The 24,783-nt window shown below is 40.9% G+C and overlaps 1 long non-coding RNA gene and 1 pseudogene across 1 annotated transcript; one reads left to right on the top strand and one right to left on the bottom strand.

Moving 5' to 3' along the window:
- Positions 1-2,399: 2,399 nt before the first annotated feature.
- LOC134756973 (uncharacterized) lies at positions 2,400-7,683 on the bottom strand. Its single transcript, XR_010130544.1, has 3 exons — positions 7,578-7,683; positions 3,352-3,425; positions 2,400-2,590 (listed from the first exon to the last, which is right to left on the bottom strand). It is a non-coding gene; the product is annotated as an uncharacterized lncRNA (long non-coding RNA).
- Positions 7,684-8,907: 1,224 nt separating this feature from the next.
- LOC101126491 (ras-related C3 botulinum toxin substrate 1-like) lies at positions 8,908-10,972 on the top strand (annotated as a pseudogene).
- The last annotated feature ends 13,811 nt before the right edge of the window (positions 10,973-24,783 follow it).

Genomic DNA, 24,783 nt, shown 5'->3' with positions numbered 1-24,783 from the left:
AATGTGATTCAAATGTTTGAGCTTATAATCCCAGATTCTCTGGTTTATACCAAGTGATTCGCATATTAGTGTCAGAAAGTAAAGCCAAAGATTAGATAGCAAAGGCAAATTGGAGAAATTGTTTAAAGGACTTCCATAAATTTTCTGAAGCAGATCATGAATGGGCCTACAATACTGCCAAAGCTTTGCTAAATCCTATCCCCTTCGTTTTCGAAAAGTAGTTAATTGGAACAAAATATAAAAATGCAAACAAAATCTTGATAAGCCTGTAATGTTACACTATGAGAGTGTGAAAAAAAACTATTTAAACAATATTCAGACCTATCAGAATAAATGTATGCTAACTTACCAAAATGATGCTCTCCTTAACTAAAACTTCGTAAATGGATAAGACGAAGAACTGGCATGTGTAACAAAGGGACAGTGCCCCAGTTGGACTGCCTTTCAAACTCATGAGCTAGTTAATTTTGCTGATCAAATATCCCATACCCTACCTAAGGAAGAAAAAGAAAAGAAAGCCAAACAGAGGGGAAAAGCAAAAAAGATCATGAGTTTGCAACTAAAACAATTGTCTAACCTAATAAGTTCCAAAACCAATCTAATCCTCTGCTTTGCAATTACTGCAAAAATCCTGGACATTACAAAAAGGATTGCAGATTATATAATATTCACAGCTCCTTCTCTCAAAAAAAAAGGGAAAATGTATTTAGAATTAAAAGATAAGATTGAATTATTAGGTTCAAGAATGTTTTTGAAATCTGATTCTATTAATTTATAAATTGCAGTTTATATTGTCATAGAGGAAATGAAATTGTTAAATAATGAACAGTTTTAAGAGGAATTAAAGCCTGGCATGGTGGCTCACACCTGTAATCCCAGCACTTTGGGAAGTCGAGGCGGGCACATCACTTGAGGTAAGGGGTTTAAGACCAGCCTGGCCAACATGGTGAAACCCCATCTCTACTAAAAATAAAAAAAATTATCTGGATGTAGTGTCATACACCTGTAATCCCAGCCACTCGGGACGCTGAGGCAGGAGAACCACTTGAACCCGGAAGGCGGAGGTTGTGGTGAGCCAAGATAGTGCCACTGCACTCCAGCCTAGGTAAAAAAGCAAGACCCGGTCTCAGAAAAAAAAAAAAAAGCAATTAAAAGTAGTACCTGATCTCTTTGGCTTTTGGAGTACCAGGGATTACTTTGTATTGTGGGAGAGAACCTGACTTTTGTATGTGTAATGGCAAGTTACTGGCAAAAGCTACAGTTACTGGCAAAAGCTGCAGTTTTGGAAGTGGCAGCCAGTGGTTGCAGTGAGTGGTTGTTACTTCAGGGGGCTTAGATAAAAAGGAAGTTTTGAAACCTTGGAGATTGTAAGAACACTCAACACCAAAAGATAGAACTATGGTGGGCTAATCAGAGTGGGCTGATTGGCATTGGGTCGCCCACTAGCCTTGGGGAATGTCTTTGTAGTGAGATGTACTGTGGAAGTGTTGACTTTGGAAAACAAAACACAAAAAGAATCAGCAGTATTTCAAACAAGAATTTATGTAATCATTTTAGTGCGCCATCAGTTCAGTCCCTTGTAATTCTTTTTCTGCTTGATGTTGACTTAACGATCCTCATGAATGAGTCAGTCTTTTATTAGAATTCTGGGAGTTTTTATTTAGTCCATTTATCTTAAAGTTATCAGAAATCAGTGTTTAAGAGTACGTGTTAGTCTTTTCCATGAAAAGCAATTTTGGACTAAAGCTGATTGCAAATGTGTTTAGAGAAGAATTCAAAACAACAGCTGTGGATGATAAAAACTTAGAATAGCCATGATTAAAATCTGATGAAAGTTCCAGTTGACCAGGAAATTTAGTTATTGCTATTACATGCAGCATTTAAAATATCTAGTAGATGCAACCAGAATTATGACTGATAATGTCACATCAGGACCATCAGAATTTTATAACTTTTATATAATTTTTAGAATATTTAAATTAATAACATATTCATACAAATATAACTTTAACATAGCAATCAAAAATCATAATAAAATTATGACTGACAAAATATTATATTTTATTAATTTGTATGATTTTGGAAACACATATCAATAACATACCCATAAATGTAACTGAGAGAAGATCTAATATTATTGTTATTTGACAATGCCTAACATACAATTTACGAAATAATTTAATATCTCTACAAAATGAGAGATACATTCTTTGATGTTTCCAGGGGCCCAACTAGAATATCCCAAAGTTAATTTTAAGCCAAAAAAAAGTAATTTAGAATTTTGATCCTAGTGAAATCTGCCAAAGATGTCAAAAGGTTTGAAACATTTGATCAAAAGAGAATCATGGGCTGGGTACAGTGGCTCAGGCCAGTAATCCCAGTGCTTTGGGAGGCTGAGGTGGGAGGATTGCTTGAGGCGGGGAGTTTAAGACCAGCCTGGGCTACATTAGCAAGATCTCATCTCCACGAAAAGTTTTTACAGCATGGTGGCTCATACCTGTAGTCCCAGCACATTGAGAGGTCAAGGCAGAATGATTGCTTGAGGCCAGAAGTTCAAGGCCAGATTGGGCAACATAGGGAGACCTGGTATCTACAAATAAAAATGAAAAATTAACTGGGCATGGTGACACACTACTGTAGTCCTAGCTACTCAGGAGACCAAGGATTGCTTGAGCCCCAGAGTTCAAAATTACAGCAAGTTGTGATTGTACCACTTGACTCCAGTTTGGGCAACAGAGCAAGACCTTATCTCTAAAACAAAAAATGAAAAAAAAATTTAATTAGCTGTATGTTCTGGCATGCATCAGTAGTCCCAGCTATTCAGGAGGCTGAGGTGGGAGGATCACTCGAGCCTAGTTTTATAGTGAACTATGATCACACAACTGTACTCCAGCCTGGGCAGCAGAGCAAGATCCTGTCTCAAAACAAAAACAAAAATGAAAACAAAAATCCGAAAAACAAAACGGAATCACAGGTCACTGTTAAATAATAGTTATTCATTTAACCAGAGTGATAATCATAAAACTTCAAAAGCTATATAGAAGTTACATGGTTGTGGAAACCTTAACCCATTGAAAGCTCAGTTTTCCTAAGTAACCAAAATCCTAATAAAGACAACACAAGGATTATCTCGATAAAATGTAAAATCTTTTTTTTTCAGACCTGTTACCAAAAAGGAAAAGAAAAACCTTCTGTAGTGTAATTGCTTTTCCTCATGAGAAGCCCATTTAGTTAACCTGGAAGTCAAACCTAATGAAAAAGGTACTTGAATTTAAGCAGACAGAGGAAGAGTTTGTCCAGGATTATGATGTACAATTTATTATGGAGAAATGTAAACAAGAAAACTAGTACCTTGTGTAGGGACACAAAGTAGGGACTCTTAGTAACAACATGGATGTTTCCTGGTTATACTGAACAATGCAGACCTATAAAGAAAACCCAAGAGTACAGAATCAAGTTATACTGAAGGAAAACATTGCTTTTCTACACCTTCAAGATAAAACATTTCAGTGTCAGGCCACAACATCAGTGTTAGAACCAGAACAAAAGTTACAGGAATTGATAAAAACATTGAAGGAGAGAGTTACCATCCCAGCCAAGCAAAAAGATGTACCTTTCCCAGGGATAAAAAAACAGAAGGCAGTCACATGTGACCTGCAAATCACATGCAGCAAGGTACAGTAAAAGTTGAACTTCCGAGATATAAGTCTGAGAAGTTTTAAAAGATACAGATTTCAGAATTAAAAATTCAGAACCTCTGAATTTTACTAAAAGCAAATCGATAGTTGATGAAAAACTTGCTTTATTCTAACATAGGGAACCAAAATTTTAGTTTTGTATTAGTATAATTTAATATCAAAGCTCAGTCATTAGAAAGACTTATAAGTAATTTCTTTTCATTATAGCCAACTTGATCACATGCAAATTTCCTTTCATAAATTTTCTTTTCACAAACCTTATCACAACGTACTCTGACAATATGTACCATAGACAATATGCTTGAAATTTCTGCTTTATCCTATACTTTTGCTCTCTTAAATTTTACCTTAGGACACAAATTTACCATATAAAGTTTTTTCTCATATAACATTATTATCTTTTCTTTTTAACCTTTCTTACCAAAAATACGTTTTCATATCTATACTTTCTTCACATATCACTCTCCTACTTACCGGTTCTTTCCTATCTGTTCTATATTTTGAAACAATGTTTAATTAACCTCCAAAATAGACAAAATTTTTTTTTCATAATAAAGAACACAACTTTATCCATTTCTTTCTTTCTTTTTTTTTTTTTTTTTTTTTTTGAGATAGAGTCTCACTCTGTTGCCGGGCTGGAGGGCAGTGGCACAATCTTGGCTTACTGCAACCTCTGCCTCCTGGGTTCAAGCAATTCTCCTGCCTCAGCCTCCCTAGTAGCTGGAATTACAGGCACGTACCACCATGCCCAGCTAATTTTTGTATTTTTAGTAGAGATGGGGTTTCACCATGTTGGCCAGGATGGTCTCAATCTCTTGACCTCGTGATCTGCCTGCCTTGGCCTCCCAAAGTGCTGGGATTACAGGTATAAGCCACAGTGCCCAGCCACTTTGTGACTTTCTTATAATTTTTTTCTATCAAAAATACATTTTGTGTATATATATGTACTCTTTATATACAGAATTCTATATATTGATTACAATTTTTAACTCTTAAATTTAATGAAACCTAGGAAGCAAGATCTTGAATTGTCTGTCACATATCAGTATTTTACTTTTAATTTGTTTTCTTTTTTTACCTACCTGGTTCATTTTCAATATATCAATATTTATCATGAGAATCATTTTGTAATTTTTAGAAACATGTTTCCCTATAACACAATTTTAAAATTTTATTTGATAATGACCCAGATTTAATTAGTATCTATTAATTTAACACAACTTTAAGATATCAAATTACATTAAAAGTTCATTTATGGAAATTTATTTAATTTACCTAATTTATTTATTTTAGCAGATAACCTAGATTATTTCTGAAAACTGAGGTATTAGACAAAGTTAGTCATGGTATCAAATTATTTCCTTTTTATCCATGTTTATAGCCTGTGACTATCAGGTGTTCACTTAAATAAGAGCCTTAAAGTTAAGTATATTGGTATTTTGCTGATAAGCCAGAAGATACAGCTGTAACATTAAATTAGTCTTATCACAAAATTACACAAAGATCATTCTGTTTTAGGCTGAGTTTATACTTTTATAACCTTTGTGTTAAACCATGACAGCTTCAGATATCTAGCAGAGAAAGATATAAAACTGTCTGACCAGTAAACCCAGGCAAAGTGTATGCTGACAATTCTGAAGACATTTCTATTTTTGTTTTACCAATAATTTTAAAATCATCTTATTTTTTAATGCTTTACTCATTTCACATAAACTAAAAGCCATTAGGGTTAATTACTATATATTTTATATGAGCACTAATTTATCCTTAAGAGATTTCTGGTCAACTATGCCAGATTTTACCATGTAGACACAGCATATAATACATGTATATATGTATAAATACATCTAAACACACACACACACACACACACACACACACAAAGATTTCACAGCTTTCATTTTAGAATTTTAGTCTTGAGATAGTAATAAAAACTCACTGGTTCATAAAAGACAATTGGATCCAAATTATATTTCTGGCTAAATTGGAATGTGTTCACATGGCTAAAATTTAATTGCCCTTACAGATAATCTAATGAAGACTGTGGACCAAAATTTCAGGCAAATAAGTTTTTGTGGCAGTTTGATTTTAGTTTTTTGATGATAGTGTCTCACTCTGGCACCCAGACTGGAGTGCTGTGGCATAATCATAGTTCACTGCAGCCCTGAACTACTTGGCTCAACCAGTCCTCCCACCTCAGCCTCCTCCCAAGTACCTAGGGCTACAGGTGCATGCCACCACCTAGCTAATTTATTTTTATTTTTATTTTTATTTTCATTGAGATGAGGGTCTCACTATTGTTACCCTGACTTGTCTTGAACTCCCTGCCTCAAATGATCCTCATGCCTTTGCTTCACAAAGTGCTAGAGCAGTTTGATTTTTGTAAAATCAATTTTACCCTTCTTTTCAGTTTCAAATGAGTTTAAGTTTAAATTTTTTTTTTTTTTTTTTTTTTTTTGAGACAGAATCTCCCTCTGTCGCCCAGGCTGGAGTGCAGTGGCATGATCTCTGCTCACTGCAAGCTCCGCCTCCCGGGTTCACGCCATTCTCCTGCCTCAGCCTCCCGAGTAGCTGGGACTACAGGCACCCACCACCACGCCCAGCTATTTTTTTGTATTTTTAGTAGAGACGGGGTTTCACCGTGTTAGCCAGGATGGTCTCGATCTCCTGACCTCATGATCCTCTCACCTTGGTCTCCCAAAGTGCTGGGATTATAGGCGTGAGCCACCATGCCCAGCCAAGGTTAAATTTTTAATGTTTACATTTTGGCTAGGACTGGCTGAATTGAATAAGAAAAATAAAATCCCCAATTATCCTTGAATTAGTAACAAATCTATCTTTCGTTTACCAGTCTGGTTTGCTTGATTAACAAATGTGGACAGGAAAGATTAGAGCAGTTTCTCTCTTGCTCTCTCTCTCTTCTTTCAGCTTTTTGTTTTTTGTTTTTGTTTTTGTTTTGTTGGTCTCTGCATAGCAGAAAAAGTAAAACTTTTGTATTGAACAGAGATTCCTTATATTATTGCTCCAAGCTCAAGATTTTGATCTGTTTGATCTAAGAGCCTAACTTTTATAAACACTTATATAGTTCTTTCTCTTTTAGATTTCTAATTTTTCAATTAAGTGTTCCATTTTAATGGGGGCAGCTGAATATATTTTACCAATGACAGTGGAAGACTAAGATCACAAAAGGTCCAGGAATGCTTGCAGTAAATCATAAGTGGCATTTGTCAGTCCCAGTTTAGAAAAAATTTGTTGGATCTGTATTTTAACAATCTCAGTAGTTTTATTCTTGTTCTGTAGCTGTTCTGTTTGCTTATCTGTTCTACATTTAAATACCTTTCCCTCTTTTGAGAGAAAGAAATGTATGCATTGTGAAATTCCAAAAGTCTCTACCTAGGAGATATATGAGAGCTAGAGGTACAAGCAGAAAGGAATGAGTTCAAATAAGGGAGGAGGGGTGGGGAAGGAGCCAGAAGGATAGGGAGAAGCAGTTGGAGGTGAAAGGGAGAAAGTCGCTAAATCTTTTTCAATTTAGAAATAGTTTCAGGCTGACCAGGTGCGGCAGCTCACCTGTAATCCCAGCACTTTAGTAGGCTGTGGCGGGTAGATCGCTTGAGCCTGGGAGTTCAAGACCTCCCTAGGCAACGTGGCAAAACCCCGTCTCTGCTAAAAATACAAAAATTAGCCAGGAGTGGTGGGGTGTGCCTATAGTCCCAGCTACTTGGGAGGCTGATGTGGGAAGATCACTTGGGCCTGGGAGGGCAAGATGACAGTGAGCTGTAATCATGACATTGCACTCCAGCCTGGACAACAAACAGAGCAAGACCCTATCTCAAAGAAAAAGAAAAGAAAAATAGTTTCTGGTATCCTTTTATTTACCTGTTGAATAGAGGCAACTTTTTTCAAAATTTCTTTCTTCTGTTTTTTTTTTTCAGACGGAGTTTTGCTCTTGTTGCCCAGGTTGGAGTGCAATGGCGTGATCTCGGCTCACTGCAACCTCCGCCTCCCATGTTCAAACAATTCTACTGCCTCAGCCTCCCGAGTAGCTGGGATTACAGGCATGCGCCATCACGCCTGGCTAATTTTTTTTGTATTTTTAGTAGAGACGGGGTTTCTCCATGTTGGTCAGGCTGGTCTTGAACTCCTGACCTCAGGTGATCCACCCACCTCGGCCTCCCAAAGTGCTGGGATTACAGGCATGAGCCACTGCGTCCGGCCTCTACAAAATTTCTTTTATAGGTTGGTGCAAAAGTAATTGCAGTTTTGGAGGGTGAATTTTAAATCATTATAACTAGATTCAAATATATCTTTATTAATCAAAATAAGAACCATTACAGGCCAAGCGCAGTGGCTCACAGCTGTAATCCCAGCACTTTGGGAGGCCGAGGTGGGAGGATCATGAGGTCAGGAGTTCGAGACCAGCCTGGCCAACATGGTGAAACCCCATCTCTACTAAAAATACAAAAATTAGCTGGGCACTGGGGCATAGGCCTGTAGTCCCAGCTACTTGGGAGGCTGAGGCAGGAGAATCGCTTAGGACCCAGGAAGCGGAGGTTGCAGTGAGCCGAGATTGCGCCACTGCACTCCAGCCTGGGTGACAGAGCAAAACTCCTTATCAGGAAAAAAAAAAGGCCGGGTGTGGTGGCTCACGCCTGTAATCCCAGCACTTTGGGAGGCCAAGGCGGGCAGATCACGAGGTCAGGAGTTCAAGACCATCCTGGCTAACACGGTGAAACCCCGTCTCTACTAAAAATACAAAAAAAATTAGCCGGACGTAGGTGGTGCACGCCTGTAGTCCCACCTACTCGGGAGGCTGAGGCAGGAGAATGGCGTAAAACCCGGGAGGCAGAGGTTGCAGTGAGCCGAGATTGCGCCACTGCACTCCAGCCTGGGAGACAGAGCGAGACTCCATCTCAAAAAAAAAAAAAGAACTATTACAATCAACACATTTTTGCCAATGAGAAATAAGTTTGTTTCTTCCTGTAGCATAAAAATCCGTGCTTCAGGATTCAACAAACTCTTGGAAAGCATTTTCTGCGTCCTGCTAGTTGTGGAAGCGTTTTCCCTGCAAAAAGTTGTTGAGATACTTGAAGAAGAGATAGTCAGTTGGCGGGAGGTCAGGTGAATATGTTGGATGAGGCAAAAATTCATAGCCCAATTTGTTCAACTTTTGAAGCGTTGGTTGTGCAACGTGTGGTTGGGTGTTGTCATGGAGAAGAATTGGGCCCTATTTGTTGACCAATGCTGGCTGCAGGCTTTGCAGTTTTCAGTGGATCTCTTTGATTTGCTGAGCATACTTGTCAGATGTGATAGTTTCGCAGGGATTCAGAAAGCTGTCGTGGATCAGATCGGCAGCAGACCATCAAACAGTGACCATGACCTTTGTTTGGTGCAAGTTTGACTTTGAGAAGTGCTTTGGAGCTTGTTCTCGGTCCAACCACTGAGCTGACTGTCACCAGTTGTCATATAAAATCCACTTTTCGGCTGGGCACGGTGGCTCACGCCTGTAATCCTAGCACTTTGAGAGGCCAAGGTGGGTGGATCCCCTGAGCAGGAGTTCGAGACCAGCCTGGCCAATATGGCAAAACCCCATCTCTACTAAAAATACAAAAATTAGCCAGGCATTGTGGCACATACCTATAACCCCAGCTACCTGGGAGGCTGAGGCAGGAGAATCACTTGAACCCAGGAGGCAGAGGGTGCAGTGAGCTGAGATTGCACCACCACTGCACTCCAGCCTGGGTGACAGAGCGAGACTCCATCTCAGAGAAAAAAAAAAAAATTTAAATCCACTTTTCATTGCACAAATCCAATCAAGAAATAGTTCGTTGTTGTTGCGTAGAATAAGAGAAGACAACACTTCAAAAAAATTATTTTTTTTAAAATTTTTGCTTAACTCATGTGGCACTCACTCATCGAGCTTTTTCACCTTTCCAATTTGCTTCAAATGCCAAATGACCATAGAATGGTCAACGTTGAGTTCTTTAGCAACGTCTTGTGTAGTTGTAAGAGGGTCAGCTTTGATGACTGCTATCAATTGGTCATTGTCAACTTCTGATGGCTGGCCACTATGCTCCCTATCTTCAAGGCTCTTGTCTCCTTTTCAAAACTTCTTGAACCACCACTGCACCGTATGTTCATTAGCAGTTCCTGAACCAAATGCATTATTGACACTGCGAGTTGTCTCCGCTGCTTTACGACCCATTTTGAACTCGAATAACAAAATTGCATGAATTTGCTTTTTGTCTAACATCATTTCCATAGTCTAAAATAAACAAAAAAAATCAAGTAATGTCATTACAAAAGAAATAAAGTGAAAAATACTCACTAAAATGATGTATATCGTAACCACATTATTTAAGAATGTATTCCAATACCAAATGGCAAATTCCAGCAATGCAAAAACTGCAATTACTTTTGCACTCACCTAAATAGAAGCTTCTAAGTGCTGGTGACAGTAAGCCTCCCACTCAGTTTGTCTAATCCCATCTTTTTCCAATTGTCCATGTGAATTAATTATTTTAGCATTTTCAAAAGATTCCCTTTTTGGGCTAAGGGTGAGGTGGCATGGACAACAACCTTGGCACCCCATCCCCTGCCACCTGCAGCCATGCACCTGCCTACCATGCTTCTATCCCACCACTTCTTGTCTTAGTGCCTAACCACCACTGCCAGGGCCCAGCAAGTGACCCAGGTGCAAGCCATCAAGTGTGTGGTGGTTGGAGATGGAGCTACAAGTAAAACTTGCCTACTAATCAGTGTTACACCCAGTGCATTTCCCAATGCATTATCACTATTGTCTTTGACAATTATTCTGCTGCCAATGTTAAGGTAGATGGAAAGCCAGTGAATCTGGGCTTATGGGATACATCTGGACAAGAAGATTATGACAGATTATGCCCCCATTCTATCTGTAAACAGACATATTTTTAATATGCTTCTCCCTTGTGAGTCTTGCATCATTTGAAAATGTCTGTGCAGAGTGGCATCCTGAAATGCAGCACCATTTTCCCAACACTCCCATCATTCTTGTGGGAAGTAAACTTGATCTTAATGTTGTTAAAGACACGATTGAGAAACTGAAGGAGAAGAAGCTGACTCCCATCACCTATCTGCAGTTTTTAGCCAGGAATAAGGAGACTGGCGCTTTAAAATACCTGAAGTGCTTCGCTCTCACATAGCGAGGGTTCAAAACGGTGTTTGACAGAGCTATCTGAGCAGTTCTCTGCCCACCTCCTGTGAAGAAGAGGAAGAGAAAATGCCTGCTGTTGTAAATGTCTGAGCCTCTCATTCTTAGCCCTGCCCTTTGAAACTGTTGTACATTTTGCTTAAAAAATGGTAGCGCCTTCTCACTCAATGCCAAATTTTAGTTACAGATTAATTTTCCATAAAACCGTTTTGAACCACTCAGTCACTTTAAGATTTTGTTTGTTCTATAGATAAAAGTTGAGACTCACATTCTTTAAAATTTAGCTCTAAAATGACAAGACTTCTTAAAGCCTTATTTTTTTAGATCCCCTTAATATCATTTGAATATGTGTCCCCTCCAAATCTTATGTTGAAATGTAGTCTCCAGTGTGGATCATGGGGGCAGATCCCTCATGAATGGCTTGGCACCATCCCCTTAGTGATAAGTGAGCTCTCGCTCTGAGTTCACAGGAGATCTGGTTTTTTAAAAGTGTGTTGCACCTACTCCATCCTCCTTACTCCTGCTCTGGCCATGTGAGGTGCCTGCTCTATCTTTACCTTCCGCCATGAATGAAAGCTCCCTGAGGCCTCCCCAGAAGCCACACAGTTGCTGGAGCCATGCTTGCACACTGCAAAACCGTGAGCCAATTAAACCTCTTTTCTTTATAAATAACTGAACCACATGGTTGTTCTTTATAGCAATGCAAGAATGGCCTAACACACCCCTATTCTTACTTAGATTAAGAGTTGACAAAATACCTTCTGAACTAAGTTGCATTGTTATGTTAAGAACACTAAGCATTAAACTATTTAAAGACCTTTGTCTTTGGGAAAACTGTAGTTTCTAAAATAGGAAATGCAGACATTTTCTGAGTAATTTTCAGATAGGTAAAGCAGAACAGCCTCCTTAATGAAACATTGCCATTTGACGCACCAATAACTTATCAACCCATGTTCATTACATAACATCGTACTGTATATCATAATGAAATGAGTATAACAAACTCAGCTCTTTGGATCAGTCTTTTTTATTTTATACTGAATTTTTGTTAAAAAAAATTGACCAGCTTTTGCTAAGATTTTGAACAGAACTCTGATTCACATGTTTCCTGTAATGAAGTATTCTGCTCTTAGTTGTGGGTGTACTGGAGTGGAGTGTGTGAAACACTCGATGTGATCAAAGGATGAAGATCGTATTTTGATAAGATATGAAGTAGAGATTAATTTACACTCATTTCACAAGGAATAATCAAACTGAATAAAAATGTCATGGGTAAAACAATTGTTTTTAAATCCCCATTTTGCCAGTGCTGCTTATGACTATCCTGGGTTAGCAGGTTCACTTATCTAAGTACTTGCAAGTAGAAGAACCGTAAGTATTATACATAAAATCATCCGGTGTTGACAGAGATGGTGCACCTTCAGTCCTAGAAGACCCATTTTCTATCTTGGTTTTGAGCAAGACAAACTATGTAGTGGATCAAGTGTTCTGGCTAGAATCTTTCTTCCTATATATTTCACCCAACAGGCTGAAAAGATTCTTTTATGTATCTTGGATTCCCAAATCACTTCCAAAGAAGTGGCAGGATGCTCACTGGCAAGAGATGATCAGTCTTTAGAAAGCCTGTCAACTAAGCAAAAAGTTGTGTGAGGATTCTCCTATAAGATTGCTACATATTTTGGGTAGTATGTCTGACACCTCTGCTAGTTTCAGTTTTCCCATTTTTTTTTTTGTTGTCGTTGTTGTTGTTTGTTTTTTTTTTTGAGACAGAGTCTTGCTCTGTCACCCAGGCTGGAGTGCAGTGGCTCGATCTCGGCTCACTGCAACATCCGCCTCCTGGGTTCAAGTGATTCTCCTGCCTCAGCCTCCCAAGTAGCTGGGATTACAGGCTCATGCCACCACTCCTGGCTAATTTTTGTATTTTTAGTAGAGACGGGGTTTCACCATGTTGGCCAGGCTGTTCTCGAACTCTTGACCTCAGGTGATCTGCAGGGTTGGGATTACAGGCATGAGCCACCACGCCCGGCCCAGTTTTCCCATTGGGCTGGAGGCAGTGAGTGTCTCAACTTCATGCAATCAAAAAGGAGAAAGGAAAAGGTTGTCTCTCCCCAAAATTCCAGAACAACAATTCACAGATCTCCTATTTTACCCTGCCCTAGAATTCTACCCTTACCTTGCACTCATAGCAGTAACTCTCTGTCTGAAAGAGTCTTTGTACCTCCTAGCCAAGGAGGATACCAGCTTCAATAAACCAGAACTTTGACCAAGATGGGAAGTTTATTGATTCTGAAGGAACTCGTCTGTAGCATCCAGCAGGGCCATCAAGTTCAGGAATGCAATGGGTTTGTTGCCAGGCACCCTCTGCCTGCAGAGGGTCAGAAGCCATGCTGGGTGATCCAGGGAAATCACTCTGAATTCCTGCCAGCTACACCAAAAATGTCAGCCAAAATTAAGGCTGTTGGGACAGAAAGAATTTGATAAAAGTTTACTGGAAAGACAAATGTGAAGATCAACCCAGGAAGACACGCCAACCAAGTTGGGAGTTTTCCAGAGTCTGTTACAAGTTGGAAGGCTTTTATAGGAGAGTTTAGAAGAAGGGAAGAGGACTCCTCATACCAGAGTTGTCCTTTTTCATTAGAGGATACCATCATTGACTACAGATTGCAACATATAAGCTAAAATGTCCACATGCCAGACAATAAGTAAAACTTCATGATTCAGAAATAAATCAGCATCCTTTTCATTTCAGTATCAGTAGATCATACATTAATCAGTAAGTCAACAATTCGAGGAACTCACAAAAAGATTATTTACTCAGGGAGATGATGTTGCCATGAATCATAATACCTCCTCAAGGGGAGTAAACTTAAAAGCCTGTTGACAGGCTGGGCACAGTGGCTCATGCCTGTAATCCTAGCACTTAGGGAGGCAAAGGTGGGTGGATCACCCGAGGTCAGGAGTTCAAGACCAGCTGGGCCAACATGGTGAAATCCCGTCTCTACTAAAAATACAAAAGTTAGCCAGTTGTGGTGGCGGGTGCCTGCAATCCCAGCTACTCGGGAGGCTGAGGCACAAGAATCGCTTGAACTTGGGAGGCACAGGTTGCAGTGAGTCGATATCACGCCACTGCACTCCAGCCTGGGTGATAGAGGGAGACTTTGTCTCAAAATTAATTAATTAATTAATTTAGAGCCTGTTGACTATTAAAGTAAACTGCCAAATGTATCCTGTAGATTATCAGAGAAATTTTTTTCCTTTTTTTGAGACACGGTCTCACTGTGTCACCCAGGCTGGAGTGCAGTGGCCTAATCACTAATATTTTTTTTTTTTTGAGACAGAGTGTCATTCTGTCACCCAAGCTAGAGTGCAATCTCTGCTTACTGCAGCCTCTGCTTCCCAGGTTCAAGTGATTCTCCTGCCTCAGCCTCCTGAGTAGCTGGGATTACAGGCCTAGCTAATTTTTGCATTTTTTTTTTTTAGTAGAGATGGAGTTTTGCCATGTTGGCCAGGCTGGTCTCAAACTCCTGACCTCAGGTGATCCTCCCGCCTCAGCCTCCCAAAGTGCTGGGATTACAGTCATGAGCCACCGTGCTAGGCCTAATCAGCTAATTTTTAATTTTTTTTGTAGAGATGGTGTCTCCCCATGTTGCCCAGGCTGGTCTTGAACTCATGGGCTGTAAAGTTCTAATGGAGGCTACAGATAGGAAAGTGTTGATAGAATTAAGGTAAAGGTTTATAGAAAAGTTAGTATGTTTGAACACAATGTAATGTGGTTGCATCTTACCTGATTGTGTTATGGGGATGGACATTGTACCCAACTGGGGAATGTTTCCCCCACCTAGTGCTGTAAAACAGGAGGCATGTCAATCTGCCCTTTAAGCAATATTATTTGAACATGCTAAACGGGAACAAATAAGATTGTCAGAGCTCACACAGAATGTAGAGTAGAAGCTGGAGTCCTGGTATGAACAAATTCTCTGTTTGTTAGCCCTATGTGGAATGTAAACTGGAGCTTAAGGTAAAAGTCTGTGAGCACCTCTCAGTGACAATTAACTGGAACCTTGGACTAAAGAATTTCCAATGAAGGGGCATTTGCTACCTTGATATGGGACATTAATTGAAGCTACCCCCATGACTGAAGGACACAAATGATCTTGAAACCTGATGTCTTGGTCGGTGTCAGAGAGACACTCTAATGGGGACAGCAGTGCCCAGAGGAGTTCCATGATAAAATGGAAATGGTTTATACAGGATCAACCACCTGAGGAATACAAGGAAGGGATAAACAGAGAAAACTTTTCCCCCTAAGATTAAGTCTCAACTGTGTGAAGAGCTGCTAGATTCTATCATCGCATGGATAGTGCCCAATGACCAGCTCTCAAATGACTGACAAAGATCTGCTTAGCTTGTGAATGGCAGTTTCAAGGTGAATGGACATCATCCTATTTGGGAGGATACCACCCCAATCAAAGAAAGTAAAAACAAATCAGCTTGGTGGGCAGAATTATGTGCTATTTTCCTAGCAGTGATGGAAGAATTGAACAGTGGTAAAAAAGTCCTTATGTTTGGGTTTTTACTGACCCAAGGGCAGTGGCCAATGACCTGGCCACACAGTCAGGCAGGAGGGCAATGGAATCCAATTAAAGGGAAGCCCATATGGGGCATAGCCCTATCAAAATTTGAGGCATTCATTAAGTAGGACATGGCAATGCCCATCAAAAGATACCCCTTCCAGATTTGGCGGGTGATAAGAATTATCAAACAAATATCCCCATGTGCTCTCTTGAGATTGTAACTAAACTCAGGTCCAGCCACTCATTGCTTGAAAGCCAAAAACTTAAGGAACAAGTTTTGGTGAAAGGAAAGTTAACTTTATTCAAGAAGCTAGCAACGTAGGGAAGGTAGTCAACTAGCATTCAAAGACTACCTTTCCAAGTTGGGCCTCCAGATCTGGGGCTTTTAAGGGAAATTAGGGAAATGATGATCAAAACATTCTTGTGAAATGTGCACAGTTTCAGACAGGCAGTTAATTATTACTTCTCTTTTTCTGAGACAGGGTTCTGCTCTGTCGCCCAGGCTAGAATGCAGTGGTGCCATCTCACTGCAGCCTCAATCTTCCAGGCTCAAGCAATCCTCCTGCCTCGGCTTCACAAGTAGCTGGAAGTATAGGCACATGCCACCATGCCCAGATTATTTCATTGATTTTCAGAAGAGATAAGGTCTTGTTCTGTTGCCCCGGCTGAATCATTGCTTTCTTGTCAATGTTTTGTGACCTTCTGCAATCGCCATTAGCCTATTCTTACCAGCTGGTCAGCCTATTCCCAGAGCTGTTAGTCAGAGTATTTTCTTTTTTTTTTTTTTTTTGAGACGGAGTCTTGCTCTGTCGCCCAGGCTGGAGTGCAGTGACACAGTCTCAGCTCACTGCAAGCTCCGCCTCCCGGGTTCAAGTGATTCTCCTGCCTCAGCCTCCTGAGTAGCTGGGATTACAGGTGCCCGCCACCACGCCTGGCTAATTTTTTTTTGTATTTTTAGTAGAGATGGGGTTTCACCGTGTTAGCCAGGATGGTCTCGATCTCCTGACCTCGTGATCTGCCTGCCTCGGCCTCCCAAAGTGCTGGGATTACAGGCATGAGCCACCGCGCCCGGCCTGGGCAGAGTATTTTCTTTTACCTTCATTGAAGATCTTGTTTTCCTCAGGCTGTTTTTAGTAAATAATCTACAAATTCAAGCAAAGCAATAATTCCATTCTAGCAAACAAGCTTTTCTCTAACATGGAGTCAGTACTGTTACAAAGTGGCCACCTGGGTCCATGGAATGGGTGGATATGGGGATACTGCAACAATGCAGAGATGGGCTAAATCTAAACACGTTCTTTTTCACCCTCTCAGGCACATAATGCCAGTAAAAACTGTTGTGTCTATCAGCACAAGATATAGAGACTGCCAGTGACTATGGGCAGATTCCCTGGTGGCAAGGCCCTGAACATGGTTGGCAAGTGAGATTGATACTGGTAGCACTTGGGACTACAAATGGGCCTTCACAGGAGTAGACATTGACTCTGGACCTGGCTTTGCTTACCCAATGGAAAATACAAATTCCCAAAGTGCTATTTAAAAAAACAAACAAACAAACAAACAAACAAAACAAACCAGAAGATATTGCATGGATTTGGATGGCTGACCACAATTTCCTCAGACCAAGGAACACACTGTACAGCCCATAACGTCTAACAGTGAGCGGGAAAATCTCCTCCTCAGAGTAATAGTTTGATAGAGGAGTGAAACTGGCAATTAAAACATTGGTTGTCTAAAACAGAGAAAGATAAATGCATGAAGGGCTGGCTTACATGCCTTCCTGAGTGTGTGCTCACACTCGACATGAGGGGTGTCCACACTGGATTCTCCTGTTACTCTGGTTGGTCTGGGGAAGAGGAGGTGGGGACAATGCTGGTATGATATACAATTCTTACCAAGGGAGGTGTATACTGCTATAATGATTGTAGTTTCTTTTGTTTCTTCCCCACGTCACCTCAACTTTTTCTCCGCTACCTGATGCAAGAGTCTTAGGATCAGGGATGCAAATACAAATGCTAGAAGCAAGAATGATTCCTAAGCAAGAAACTGCCACAGTGTGTTTAAACCTTACGCCAAGATTCCTAGGGACCTGATGGAGGTGGGTTGTACCTTCACCCCATCTGGCAAAATTGAGGTGTCAATAAAAAGAGTCAAGCTCTGTAAAATATTTGAAGAGATTTATTCTGAGGCAAATATGAGTGACCAGTGGCATGTAACACAGCCCTCAGGAGATCCTAAGAACATATGCCCAGGGTGGTCAGGGTACAGCTTGGTTTTACACATTTTAGGGAGACATAAGACATCAATCAATACATGTAAGATATACATTGTTCCAGAAAGGTGTGGCAACGAAAAGAGTCAAAATCTGTAAAATATTTTAAGAGATTTATTCTGAGCCAAATATTAGTGACCACAGCCCGTGACACAGCCCTCAGGAGGTCCTGAGAACCTGTGCCCAAAGTGGTTGGGGTGCAGCTTGGTTTTATATATTTTTAGGGAGGCATGAGACATCAATCAAATACATTTAAGAAATACACTGGTTTGGTTCAGAAAGGCAGGACAACTCTAAGCCGGGGGGCTTCCAAGCTATAGGTAAATTTAAACATTTTCTGGTTGACAATTAGCTGAGTTTATCTGAAGACCTGGGATCAATGGAAACGAAAGTTTAGGTTAAGATAAAGGATTGTGGGCCGGGCGCGGTGGCTCACGCCTGTAATCCCAGCACTTTGGGAAGCCAGGGTGGGCGGATCACAAGGTCAGGAGTTCAAGACCAGCCTGGCCAACACAGTGAACCCCATCTCTACAAAAAATACAAAAATTAGCCAAGCATGGTGGCACACGCCTGTAGTCCCTGCTACTTGGGAGGCTGAGGCAGGGGAATCACTTGAACCTGGGAGACGGAGGTTGTGGTGAGCTGAGATCGGGCCACTGCACTCCAGCCTGGGTGACAGAGCAAAACTCTGTCTCAAAATAAAATAAAATAAAGGACTGTGGAGACCAAATTTTACTTTGCAGAGAAATCTCTCAGATACCAGTCCTCAGAGAGAGAGCAGGTTGTAAAATGTTTCTTATCAGACCTAAAAGGGTGCCTCTTAGTTGATTATATCCTAGATCTGGAAGAAAGGAAGGAAAACAAAGGGGAAAGGGGATTTTCTATACAGTGTGGATTTTTCCCATGAGAGACCTTGCAGGGCAATTTCAAGGTATGGCAAGGAAATATATATTTTGGGGTTAAATATTTTTTTCCGTGTCTCATAATGTTATGCCAGAGTCAGGTTGAAAAGTAAGTCATGATATATAGGGTCAAATAAAACCCATCTGATGAGAATTTATGGTTTGTAGGGCATGACTCCCTACACCCCTTAGGTAATAATTTGGGCAAGATAAAAAATCAGAGCTTAGTCCTCAGGAACTAGAAGGGAGGCTTCCAGGTTATAGGCAGATTCAAATATTTTCTGATTGACAATTGGTTGAAAGAGTTATTATCTAAGGACCTGGAATCAACAGAAAGGAAATGTTTGGGTTACGGTTAAGAGGCTGTGGGGGCCAAGGTTTTATCATGCAGATGATGCCTCCAGGTAGCAGGCTTCAAAGACAGAATCATTGTAAATGTTTCTTCCAAGACTTAAGAGTTGGCTGGGCACGGTGGCTCATGCCTGCAATCCCAGTACTTTGGGAGGCTGAGGCAGGTGAATCACCTGAGGTCAAGAGTTCGAGACCAGCCTGGCCAACATAGTGAAACCCCATCTCTACTAAAAATACAAAAAATTAGCTGGGCATGGTGGCAGGTGCCTGTAATCCCAGCTACTCAGGAGGCTGAGGCAGGAGAATTGCTTAAACCCGGGAGAAAGAGGTTGCAGTGAGCTGAGATTGTGCATTGCACTTCAGCCTGGGCAGCAAGAACAAAATTTCATCTCAAAAAAAATAAAAAATAAAATAAAATAAAAAATAGTTTGTTTTATCAGTAATTCCGAAAAGGAGGAAGGGAAGGAGGGTATAACAAGTCATGTTCTGCTCCCCCTTCCCATCATGGCCTGAAACTAGTCTTTCAGGCTAACTCTGGAATGCTCTTGGCAGAGGAGGGGTCCATTCAGATGGCTGGAAGGCCTTAGAATTTTATTTTTTATTTACAGGGACTAAGAGTCAATGTAGCTATATTGCCTGTTGGTAAAGATGGCTTATTAGTTCTTCATCTGTGTTCTTATCCTATCTGAATGAGAATGGACTGAGGGGAAGTAACTTGCTAGACTTGCCTGCAATCTAGACCAATGCAGTGGCCGATACTAGTATCTCTTGCAAAGGTGGAAAAGTTTGGATATTAGTGGAGAGAAGAAGGAATAGTGAGGCAGGGTTTGGAGGCAGGGAACAAAAGGCCAATTCACACTTCAGCTATAACAGGAAATAGCCTCTCCATAGAGCATAGGCCGTAAATGACTTTGTAACTTTACTTCATCCTCTCCATTTACATAGGGCGTATCTCAAGTAACCAATGGAATCCTAGGGGGTATTTAAACTCACAGAAACTCTGTAACAGGGCCTTTGAGCCCCTATACTCAGGCCCACTCCCACACTGTGAAGTGTACTTTCATTTTCAATAAAACCCTATATTCCTCCCTTGCTTTGTTTGTGCATTTTGTCCATTTCTTTGTTTGAGATGCCAAGAACCTGGACACCCTCCACCATTAACAATAGTAGAGAAGGAGGTTAAAGGAATGAATAAATGAGTTATACCTTGAGGGAAATCTAAAATTGCATTAACACCTTGAAAGAGGCTTGGAGCATCTCAGGAACCTGACAAGATGGAATGGAAGCTTGCAGACCTGAGTGGCCTCACTCTGGCAGATATTCACCAATATAATGAACTGGACTGATTATCAATGATTAAATGGGATCCTAGTAATATAGCAGTATCTTTTGAGTTGTATATCCCTTTGATGTAAGAGATTTGTGAGTGGACTGTAGTACAGTGAAATATACATTTGGTCTTTGACCCAGTGTCCTGTCATATAACTCCTAAAATCCCCAAAGTGATATCTGTTGTATGCCAATGAGTTGACTGATGGCTGGCAGCCCCTAGGTAACTTTAGGATGGAAGCTGGTCACCAGAAAGACCAAGGTAGGATTAGAGGGTTGGGACTTTCAGCCCTACTCCCTAACATTCAGGGAGGGGAGAGGGGCTGAAGGCTAATTTGGTCACCAATGGCCAAAAGTTAAATCAGTCATGCCTATGTAATGAAGCCTCCATAAAACCCCAAAAGGACAGAGTTTGGATAGCTTTTGAAGAGCTAAGCATGTGGAGGTTTCTGGAGGGTGGTGCTCCTGAAGAGGACATAAAAGCTTCACACATCTTCCCCATAGCTTGCCCTATGCATCTCCTCTTCTATATCCTTTGTAATATCCTTTATAATAAACTGGAAATGTAACCACCTGATGGGTTCTTCCTGCCTGCTGCACAAATAAAGACCATGGCATTGCAGTAAAGAAAGAGTTTGGCAGGACATGGTGACTCATGCCTGTAATCCCAGCACTTTTGGAGGCTCAGGTAGGCGGATCATCTGAGCTCAGGAGTTCGAGACCAGTCTGGGCAACATGGTGAAACTCCATCACTACTAAAAATAAAAAAAATAGCTGGGTGTGGTGGCATGAACCTGTAGTCCCAACTACTCAGGAGGCTGAGGTGGGAGGATCGCTTGAGCCTGGGGGCAGAGGCCACAGTGAGCCAAGATTGCACCACTGCACTCCAGCCTGGGTGACAGATAGAAGGAGACCCTGTCTCAAAAAAAAAAAAAAAAGTTTAATTGATGTGAGGCCAGCCACAACACCTGAGAGACAGAGTTATTACTCAAATCAATTTCATCAAAGTCTCATAGGTTAAGGGTTTTTCAAAGTTAGTTAGAGGGAAGGGGTGGGGGTGGTTATGCAATAAGTGCTTGCTGCTGATTGGTTGGGGCAGAGATGAAATCATAGGGAGTTGAAGCTGTCCTCTTGCACTGAGTAGCTTCTGGGTGGGTCCAGGTGGAGCTATGGGTGTCAGATATGCAAAAAGCCTGAAAAGATATCTCAAAAGGACAATAGGTTCTACAATAGTGATGTTATCTGTAGGACCTTTGGAACAATGGCTGGCAGTCATTTATGTCTACTCCTTAGCAGAATTCAGGCTCCTCTCCTCCCCCTAGCCTGGAGGTCTCTCATTGCTTTACAAAGGCAGTTGAGTTTGGGGGAAGGCTCATTATCATTTAAACTGTAAACTAAATGTCTTCCAAAGCTAGCTTGAAAGCTAAAGGCAAGAGAGGGGTTGGCTAGATCAGATCACCTCCACTGCCATAATTTTCTCACTGTTATAATTTTTGGAAAGGTGATTTCAGTAAGTGTAAAAAAAAAAAATAACTAAAAGATGATGACAGTTGGAATGACATCTGCTTTCCTCACCATTGAGCCCCAGAGCTTAGCAGAGTGCTTGGCACATGGTAGGTATTTAATAAGAACTGATTTGGCCAGGTGTGGTGGCTCATGCCTCTAATCCCAGCACTTTAGGAGGCCAAGGCAGGCGGATCACTTGAGGTCAGGAGTTCAAGACCAGCCTGGCCAACATGGTGAACCCTCATCTCTACTAAAAGTACAAAAATTAGCCAGGTGTGGTGGCTCACACCTGTAATCCCAGCTACTCGGGAGGCTGAGGCACAAGAATCGCTTGAACCCAAGAGATGGAGGTTGCAGTGAGCCGAGATCAATGCCATTGCACTCCAGCCTGGGCGACAGAGTGAAACACTGTCTAAAAAAAAAAAAAGGAACTGATTAGATGAAGAGAATTTTAGTGACTTGCAATCTAGGCAGAGGAATTAGTAATGTGAAAATTCTTAAAGACTTTGAAATGGGTGAAAGATTATGGGGTGTCCTGTTATGTAAACTGCCTTTAAGCCATGTTACAACTCCTATAAGTTGTAGAAAACTGATAAGAATGCAAATGATTATTGTCCCTAGAAATTCAAATTGTGTATAATGGAGGGGCAAGTGATTATGGTCTCGCAGTTGTTCATCTTTTAACCCTTTTCCCATTTAGGAAAAAAAAAGTGCAATTAACGCTTGCTTAATTTGACATAAATATGCTCTTTGAGCCTGGAGCAAATCTGACTGATTTTCAATGTGAAAATAAAATATAAAAACTGTTCTTAGGCTGGGCACAGTGGTTCACGCCTGTAATCCCAGCACTTTGGGAGTCTGAGGTTAGCAGATCACCTGAGGTCAGGAGTTCAAGACCAGCCTGGCCAATATGGTGAAACCCTGTCTCTACTAAAAATACAAAAATTAGCCAGGCATGGTGGTGCATACCTGTAATCCCAGCTACTCAGGAGGCTGAGGATGGAGGATCGTTTGAACCCAGGAGACAGAGGTTGCAGTGAGCCAAGATCACGCTGCTGCACTCCAGCCTGGGCAACAAAGCAAAAACTCTGTCTCAAAAAAAAAAAAAAGCTGGGCACGGTGGCACATGCCTGTAATCCCAGCACTTTGGGAGGCCGAGGCGGGCAGATCACGAGGTCAGGGAATGGAGACCATCCTGGCTAACATAGTGAAACCCCATCTCTACTAAAAATACAACAAATTAGCCGGGCATGGTGGCGGGTGCATGTAGTCCCAGCTACTTGGGAGACTGAGGCAAGAGAATGGCATGAACCCGGGAGGCGGAGCTTGCAGTGAGCTGAAATCGTGCCACAGCACTCCAGCCTGGGCAACAGAGCGAGACTCTGTTTAAAAAAAAAAAAAAAATTATTGGAGTTATTTCTAAACAGAACTAACATCGGAATTGTCTGAATCATCAGAATCAACTAATTTGGAAAAACCTGATTCATCAAATGAATCTTCAGCCAACAACTGTTCGAGAACGATGTTAACATCATGCATAGGAATGCTAGGTTTTCAAGGATTTGACATTTTCAGTAATCAAGAATTACTATGTTTTGTAAATGGAAGTACCGCAACTAAAAACAGAATGCTATAATAAAATAATGTCTTTTGTTTCTAAAGTCGGTACACTAGAGTGATATGAAAATAATAATAATAGGCCAGGCACGGAGACTCATGTCTGTAATCCCAGCACTTTGGGAGGCCAAGGTGGGTGAATCACTTGAGGTCAAAATGGTGAAACCCTGTCTCTACTAATAATACAAAAATTAGCCAGGTGTGGTGGAGCGTGCCTGTAATCCCAGCTACTTGGGAGGGTGAGGCACAAGAATCACTTGAAAACAGTCAGCAGAGTGAAACTGTGTCTCAAAAAATAATAATAATATTATTATTATATATTTATTATTGATAATAAAATCAAGATATTTCATGTCAAAGTTATCGTGGAGTAAACATTCCAGCCGCAAGCACTGCCAGCAAGTATTCTAGGGCAAACAGGAAAGGGGTTCAACAAATTTGTTTCAGCATTCCTTGTGGTGTACTTATATGTCTTGGCATTTTCTTTAACCAGTTATAACATCTACCGGTTTTCTGATTTATTAATAAATTAATCATTTTGGCACATGTTCAACTTCATATTTGTACAAGGGTCATAACTTTACCTTTTAAAAATATGCTTTAGCAGTATGAACAAAAAAATTAGTTTGAAAGTGTGTTTTCAGGAAGTAAGTCATCCTCGAGCTGAAACATGAGGATCTTGGAGGATGTCATTAAAGTCACCTCACAGTGCTAACAAGAATTCTGGACAGAAATATAGTTATAATTAATCATTAATCCAGTAGCACCTTAGCCTACTTCCTTGTAACCAAAAGTCACATAGCACCAGATAGAGACCGTTTGTGTGTATTCCCATTGTTCCTGTGAAAGTAAAATAAATCTTGGGGCCCCCAAATCACTAAGCTAAAGGGAAAAGTCAAGCTGGGAACTACTTAGGGCAAACCTGCCTCCCATTCTATTCAAAGTCACCCCTGGGCTCACTAAGACAAATGGATATCTGATTGCCTCCTTTGCAGAGGCTAATCAGAAACTGAAGGAATGCAATCATTTGTCTTTTATCTACCTATGACCTGAAAGCTCCCTCCCAGCTTGGAGTTGTCCCACCTTTGCTTTGAGTCGCCCCACCTTACCAGACCAAATCAGTGTTCAGCTTACATTTTTTGTTGTTATTGTTGAGACGGAGTTTCACTCTTATTGCCCAGGCTGGAGTGCAATGGCACGATCTTGGCTCACTGCAACCTCCGCCTCCCAGGTTCAAGCGATTCTCCTGCCTCAGCCTCCCGAGTAGCTGGGATTGCAGGTGTGCACCACCACGCTCAGCTAATTTTGTATTTTTAGTAGAGACGGGGTTTCTCCATGTTGATCA

The sequence above is a fragment of the Gorilla gorilla genome, chromosome 14 (genome assembly GCF_029281585.2).
Source record: "Gorilla gorilla gorilla isolate KB3781 chromosome 14, NHGRI_mGorGor1-v2.1_pri, whole genome shotgun sequence".
Classification (NCBI taxonomy): Eukaryota; Metazoa; Chordata; class Mammalia; order Primates; family Hominidae; genus Gorilla; species Gorilla gorilla.
This window is presented reverse-complemented; position numbering and strand designations above follow the sequence as displayed.